At 39.7% G+C, this 8173-nt stretch overlaps 1 long non-coding RNA gene across 1 annotated transcript in view; it reads right to left on the reverse strand.

Moving 5' to 3' along the window:
- Positions 1–6567, reverse strand: part of LOC121013626 (uncharacterized) — a 187697-nt gene extending 181130 nt beyond the window's left edge. The window contains exons 1-2 of the long non-coding RNA XR_005782810.1: positions 5703–6567; positions 460–576 (exon numbers count right to left, since the gene is read on the reverse strand). This is a non-coding gene — a long non-coding RNA (uncharacterized LOC121013626). The remainder of the gene's footprint in view (positions 1–459; positions 577–5702) is intronic.
- Between the last annotated feature and the right edge of the window lie 1606 nt (positions 6568–8173).

The following is an 8173-nucleotide window of genomic DNA, read 5'->3' on the forward strand; positions in this document are numbered from 1 at the left end:
CATCCAGAACAAACAGCAAATATTTTTGGCAGTATTGAAGAACTCCTAGGACTCAAGAAGCTTCTCCAAAGACAGTGCTAAGAATACTATTCTCCTGAGATCCAGAGCCACTCCCAAAGATAGCCCAAAGGAAAAAAGATAATTCTCTTGAAAATGCAACAGCTGGTAGGATCCTATCTCTAAATGGTATAACAACACACATTTCTCTCCAGCCATATTTTTCGTGCCCCTGATCTGATGGTCGTCAAGCCAAATTCCCAGGGTTCCGCGTGGAACTGTTTGCCAGCTCCAGCTGACCTGCTAGGTCTTGGACTGGAATCTGGACTAATTTAGGATTAAGGGCTAGTGATCTGTTAAGGTCTTTTGTTGGTCTAGGTTGACACGTTAACCCTGGACTCAAAAGCCAATTTGATCAGAAGCTCAATGTAAAGAGAGCAGAGCTCAGATGTGAGAACTTACCCACAGCCCTCAGAAACCGGAAGAAAACTCAAGGGGTCTGCAGGTAATGATGTCTGTGTTTCTCCTTGTCCCTGAAGCTGTCAGATGTCTTCTTCAAGTCCCATCACTGCCATGAGACTGTTAAAGAAACAGAATTCAAGTAGATTTGAGTAAATGTTAAAGATCTCCTTGGCTTTATTCCATGATTCAAGAATTGGGCAGCATCCAATCTAGCACATAGAAAGGAGCTCTGAGGGCCGTGCGTGGGTGGCTCAGTTGGTTAAGCATCTGACTCCTGATTTCAGCTCAGGTCATGATTGCTTGGTTCATGAGATTAAGCCCCACATCGGGCTCCCTGCTGATAGCATGGAGCTGCTTGAGATACTCTCTCTCTCTCCCCCCTCTTCCCCTGTCCCACTTGTGCTCTCTCCCTCTCAAAATAAATAAACATAAAAAAAAAAAAAAAGGAGCTCTGGGGAGCTGTACAAAATGAAAGACTTGCCGGCAGAAAGAAGTGGAACAAGGAAGTAATACTAGGCAAAAAAGCAGGTGAGTTACTGTAAGGTCACTTTCCTTTAGAAGATGGTAGGAGTGTCTCAGACAGATTATCCATCTATAGCTGACCAGGCAATTCCTGATTGATGGTTTAAGATTCCATTCCTTTGACACCCTGATCTCAGACTCTACCCTCCAGAATTGTGAGAAAATAAATTTGTTTTTTAAGTCAAGTCAGTCTCAGTTTGGTGATGTGGGGCTTAGTATAAACAACTCCCTTTTTGGCCTGTTCTTCTGGTTTTTCACATTCTTATCATAGCTTAATTTCACCTATTGTAACTCTTCATATAGGTGGAATCATAAAGTACGCACTGTTTTACAAAAGGCTTTTTCTTTTCACTTTTTTTTGGTGCATAGACATATTCTGATAATCTAGGCTTACTGTATCAGTTTTGGTAAACTGATTTTTTAAAAAAATTCTATTTCATAAAAATTGCTAAATTTATTAGCATAAAGTATTCATGATATAATCTTTTAAAGGTCTATAAAATCTATAGTTACAACCCTTCATTCAATCCTGGTATAGGAAATCTGTGCTTTTTTTTCTCTTTTCCTTGATGAATATTATGAAGGTTTATATCAATTTTATTAGCCCTTTTAAGGAATCAATTGCTGACCACATTGATTTTCAATATTATTTGTTTGTTATTTAATGGACCCCTGTTTTATTTTTAATTACAGGTATTTCCCTCTAACGATGCTTTAGCTGCACTAGATGCTTCAGCTGCATCAACTGTATTATTCTCATAGCTTTTGTCTTTATCATAGCTATTTTCCTGGATTTCCTGATCAAATATTTCATTCTCTGGCTTTAATTGTAGCATTGATATTTAAAACACATGATGTGGTGATGCTTTCAAGATACAGGCAAATAGCTCTTTTAAAATGATCTGAAACACTTCTTGCATTTTTCTGATAAAGATTTCTTTGCAAGAAAATGATCACATTTTTTCCCCACCGAATTAAAAAGAAAACTGTGCATTTGAAAATAACAAGTCACTAAGTTACATGCAAACTTTTTGAACCATGAATCTTTTTGAACTCGTGAATCTTGAGATTAAGACCTGAGCTGAAGTCAGATGCTTAACTGACTGAGCCACCCAGGTGCCCCAAATGTAAGGGACTTTTTGTTTTCAAACTTTATCTTCAATTATTTCATAGTTATTGTTCAACATCTTGTGATTCACTGCTCCTTTGTAGAATAAACAAGAACATGTTTAATGCAGGCAAAGTAATTTCTTATACTATTTGAGAACTCCTCACTAAAGGTATTAACTACTCTTTTCCACCTCTCTGCATTTTAGAGCTTATCTGTTTGAACATTTAAACGTAAATCTCTCAAGAGAAGCAACCAGTCACTATTTAGTGAGTACCAATAGAGTCAAGGCCAGTAATAAAGAATATGTCCTTGCATATCAATGAGGTGATCCAAGTTCTCAAATTACTCCCTTTTCTCTACCTTCTCCTTCTCTTCTTTTCTTCCTCTTCCTTCAACTAAATTCCTATTTCTTAAATGGAAAAGAGTGCACTTTCCCACAGAGAATATACATATGAAAAAAAGGCACGCAGAAGTTTTCATTTTTGCATAATTGAATTGGGACAAGGATAGAAAGCAATGTTAAGGTCAATGCTGTTGCTTTAGTAACACATAGTATCCCTATGCACATCCTGCCACAAGGACCAGGAAAAATGGATACTATGTGGCAGTTATGCAGTTACCACTCCAGATGCCGGAAGTTGAACAAAATGAATTTGGGAGACAAAGAAAGGGAGTTCTGTTCATTCAAACCAAAGTGGAGTAAAACCTGGAAGAGGTCATTGGAGGTATGTTAAAAGAAAGAAAGAAAGGAAGAAAGAAAGGAAGAAAGAAAGAAAGAAAGAAAGAAAGAAAGAAAGAAAGAAAGAAAATGTTAATATAGGAAAACAATGAGAACACATCTGAGGGAAGAAATTTGAGAGGAGGAAATACTAATAGTTAACAAACAAGAAAAGATGCATACCTACAAAGGATGTAAGGATAATGAATATTTAAATCGTATATCATTCCATACCCATCAGATTAGCAAAAAGTAAAATGCCTAAAAGTAAAGCATTGATGAGAACGTGGAATTTCATACACTATTGGTGGGAGTGTAAAACAATACAATTACTTTGTAAAGCAATTTTGCTGCATTTATTATGCTGGATACTTCCTGGTTATCCCTCCAGACCCAATGTCTTTCTTGGCTCAGCATTTTGCCCTAGGAGGTGGACCTTATATGAACAGTCTCCCAGGTTCTTTGGCTTCCTGATGGGTTCAGTGGAAGATTGGAAGACGAGAGGGAAGTGAGTTCATGGTATTTATTTTGTTGCTCTTCTCACATGTTTTTGTTGCATTCTATCCCTTATACCAAAGATCCTGTCTTAGAACTCTCCATGGAGTTACATTTTCTTGATCCTTCTCACTGCTTCCTCCCTTTGCTATTTAAGCCTTAAGAGTAGTATCTGCTCTTGCTAATCCCAGAGTATTGCACTATTTCCTATGTCCCTAAACTCTAAAAATGCATATTAAATAGCTTTTTTTTTTTTTTACATTCCCCATAAAGTGTCCACTTTGAATGTGTCATCTGATTTTTGCTAGGATCCCAAAGGATATCTCTGGTGAAGTTTAATAGGTATATACTTATGATACAGCAATAACAATTATTAGGTATATATATATCCTTGAGATACTCCTGTGCATTAGCTCAATGTTATACATGAATATTTATTGAAACATTGTTTGTATCAAAAAAGCAATTTAAGTGTCTAAAAACAGAAAAATAGATGAATACTTTTAAGTATAATAATACAATGTAGCATTACTCAGCAGTGAAAAGGGAAAAAAAGTATAGTAACAATGTACTAACATGGATAAAACTGAAAAGTATAATTTCGAGTAGGTAAAGTTAAGTTTGAGAAGTATATGGACAGAAAGAAGCCAGGTATATAAAAACTAATACCTATATAATGACATTTTTTGTTTAACAACTATATATATATTTCCTTAAATATACATACAAATAAAAACATAGGAATATAATAGGAATAAAAGTATACATCAGTATGATAAACTAAAATTAAGGGCAGTGGTTATCTCTAGGAAAGAATGGGATTGTTTAGAGATGCATAGAGGTCTTCAGTTCAGTTGAAATTTTAATGTTTTATTTTTTGAGACGGTAGAGGATGCTTGAGTTACTTGACCTGTTTTGTCCCTGCTTTTGCCCCCACAGACAATGTTATTACAGTTTTCTAAAATCCTGCTTAATTACCTAAGGAAAAGGCCACCTGGTGGTATTCTATATACCCTTTTGTAACATCTGTGCAGTTTTGGTTAGAGTGGAAATCCTTCATCTTTCAGCTATTTGTTCTGGACGTTAAATTTGGGAAGAACAAGTACAGATTTAAGTGAGAGCCCCGTTGCCAATTCTTCCTTGAATACAGCTGGGGACATTTTTACTGTTGCATGAGACATGATACCAAGAGACTGATAAGGGCACTCCATGAGGACAAATGTCTCCACTGCTCTCATCTTTCAGGAAATGCCCTGGCATTCATTACAGGATTATTATGGACATGGCAGAGGGATCTGAAAAAAACCCCAAAACTTTGCAATATGAAGAAGGAATATAAATTCTACATAAACTTCATCCAAATGGACTCTTTAATTTATCATGTGCTATCTCCCAAGACACAGATTGGTTGCATGAGATCCTTAAGAACTTTTTTTAACCTTTTTTTTTTCAAGAGAGCAAGAGGGCACTAGTGAGGGAGGGGAAGAGATAGAGATAGAGATAGAGATAGAGACAGAGAGAGGGAGAGAGAGAGAGAGAGAGAGAGAGAGAGAGAGAGAGAGAGAAAGAGAGAGAGAATCCCATAAGGGGCAGAGAAGAGAAAGAAGGAGAGAGAGGAAAGAGGGGCTCACCTGAAGCTGGGCTCCTGTTCACCAGAAGCTGAGCTCAAGCTCACCCAACACAGGGCGTGAGCTCACCCAGTGGATGTGGGACTTGATCTCCTGAACCATGAGATCATGACCTGAGCTGAAGTCAGATGTTTAACAACTGAGCCACCCAGGTGCTCCAATCATTTTTTTTTTTTTTTAATTGTTAAAAGAGACACCAGGAAGGGATGAAGTATCTGTATGGTATTAGCCTATTACATCACACAGTAAAATGTTTATTCTCTTTGGTAGCATTGGAATATATACGTATCTTGCCTGAGTTTGAGTCTGTACTCTGCAGGAAGGTAGAAGGCATATTCAGGGGCAGTGAGTGGTACAAATGAAGTAAAAGATGATTAAAAAAATATTTGTTATAGTTGATACCAGTTTATGAAGGATCTTAAGTAAGCTACCAAGAACTTTAAGTAAGTTGCTGACGTTCTCTGTGCCTCAATTCCCTCATTTGTGAAATGTAAAAAAATAACACCAACATCACAGAGTTGCCGTTAGGGTTATATAAGCATTTAGATGAAACTCTAGACACGCAACCAGCATGTAACTCAGAAACTGCACTCCTAGGCATTTATCCTAGAGAAATGGCAGCTTAGGTTCACTAAAACTCATACACAAATGCTCATAGAAACGTTATCCATAATAGCCCCAAAGTAAAACAATCTTGTTATTATTCTGGTATGGGCGAGGCCAACAGCTCAGGAGGTGGCTGCCACTGAAAAGAGAGTTTGTTACTCACACTTCCCAAGAAGAGGAGGCATACACTGCCTTGCCATAGTGCCTTTGCAGGTGCATCATTAGGTCATATTGGGAGGGAGGCCCCCTGCACCCAGGCGGATATTCAGGTGGTTAGACCGTCCACGGCCCCCAGGGCGGCTGAACAGGCACATACTGCGCACGCGTGTTCCCAGGGTTCCGAGCCCGGATCTCCAACAGTTCAAAGGTTGTGAGAGACAAAACTGGTGAGGCTGTTGTGGACCCAAGGATTTAACTAATTCCAAGCCATACCCTCACCAACGCAGCCTGTTCACCCCGAAGGTAGATCTGGGGAGAGCTTGAACATCTAGCCTCCTCCGCTAGGCAGGGCGGAGCTGCTGTAGGGAATCCTCCAGGAGAGACGCGTGGGAGGCACGGTTGATCCAGGCGGTGGCGCAGCCTCGGGCCTCGAGCCGGAAGTGCATTGCGCATGCGGTTCCGCTCAGTGTTCTGGAACCAGGGGGATTATGGACCAGCGGGGACCCGTATTTGGCCAGGACCAGGGTCGGAAGTGCCCGGGTCACGGTTGCCTGCTCTTGGGGGAAGTCAGGCGTCTGCTGCTTTGTACACCCGCACTGCGCAGAGGCTTCTAATCCGTGTGAAGCCGCCTCTTGCGGGAACTCGGAGGCTTTGCTTGTTGGGACCTGTTGTCTTGGCTTGAGAGACAGTGGGAGCCTGGATTCCTGTGGCAGGCCAGATCAGCAGCATGGCCAAATGGGGACTGCCTGTCGCCGCTTGTGCACAGCAGGATGGCATCGTATTTCTGCGGGTGGGAGCCCTCCGACAGGAAGATAATCCAGGTGGTTTGGCGGGGCCATGGATCCAAAGGCCTGGAGGGCCCACGCTGACCGAGGCCTGCTGAATGGGTGAGTACTTTGTATGTGTGTGCTGTGCTGTTCAGGGTAGCCAGCGAGGTGGGACAGTTCAAAGGTCATGAGAGGCAGGATCTCTGACTCAGTCTCCCCTGGGTTTGTCATGAGGCAAAGTGAATGGGAGGAAAATGAGCAAGGCTTTGTTGTGGTTCTTGCAGGAAGCAACAAGAAAGTCAGTGCAAACAGGTTTAGGATTGGTCGATTTGAATAATTTCAGCAGGTTCTGGGACCTAGGGGCTGTCCTGAGTTGCCTGGTACCTGGCCCTGGGGTGATTAGAGCAGGGGGAATATTGGTTTGGAGTGTAAGGGCCTTATACAGGAAGTGTCCACGTGGGAGTATGGGCAGATAGGTAGATGTTCACTATCTCTAGGAATTGATTAGCCTTAGAGGGTGGGGAGAAGTTTCCCCAGGATCCATAAGGCCCCAGATGTCAAAACATCATAATAAAAAGACATGTTCAATACAAACTCACATCGTTCAATGAACTGTGGTAAACCTGTACCATGGGATACTTCTCAGTAACAAAAAGGAAGAAACTATCAATGCATGAACAAATTGGATGAATTCCACTTAAACATAGGATGGGGTGTTAGTGATGTTGATGGAATGTGTTTGGCTATAAAAGGGCAACTCTTGTGATGGAAAGACACCTTGGCTATATCAATGTCGATATCCTAGTTGTGACATCATACTATAATTTTTCAGGATGTTACCATTGTGGGCAACTGGATAACGGGTAATAGGAACTTTCTTTATTTTATACAACTGCATGTGCATCTATAATAATCTCAAAAGTAAGTAAAGATAAAAAGCCTGGCACATAGAACTTACCAAATATTAGTTATTTTTCAGATTATTTGCTTTATGATATAGTAAATTTGTTACTGAATGCATTAGAGTCCATTGAGTCATTAATTCAAACATTAATTTAGCAATATTTACTGATGCTTGCACATGTAAGGTCTCATACGATAGCGGTATAAAGACAAGACTCCTGCTCTTATGTTACCTAATACAAAGAAGCAAAGAAGGATGTGATAATTATTATAATGGGAAACATAGTGGAGTACTTTAAAGCAAGGTTTAGAGCCAGGAAGACCTTTAGAATCTTCTAAACTCCTACCTGCATTTTCTCAAACAAGTTACTTGTTTATTTCTCTTGCTTTGTCTGCAAAATAAATGACAATGAAAATAATTTACCCTTTTAATATTTTTGAAGTTTAAATGAGATAATATAGTACTTTCACTTTGAATAAATATCATTTTGCACCTATGACCTGGCTCTGTAGGAGATAATGGGGATAGGGCAGCACTTAAGAAAATGACATCATTCTTCATGAAGTCTTGTGGGGTCTTTGAATACTCAGAGAGAATTACTAAGGAAATGAATGCTTTCACTGCAAGATTGGGGGCTTTTTCTTGGACTCAAAAACAGTGATACATCTCTATTTTGAGATAAATGTAAGGACCTAATGTTTGCTGCTCGATATGCTTTCTCTGTATATTACTAAAAATGTGTGCATAAGCTAAAGTATATACTTCTGTTACAATTTCATTAATGTTAGTGTATACTTGGTTTTT

This window comes from Herpailurus yagouaroundi, unplaced genomic scaffold (genome assembly GCF_014898765.1).
Source record: "Herpailurus yagouaroundi ecotype Mexico unplaced genomic scaffold, PumYag 199, whole genome shotgun sequence".
Taxonomy (NCBI): Eukaryota; Metazoa; Chordata; class Mammalia; order Carnivora; family Felidae; genus Herpailurus; species Herpailurus yagouaroundi.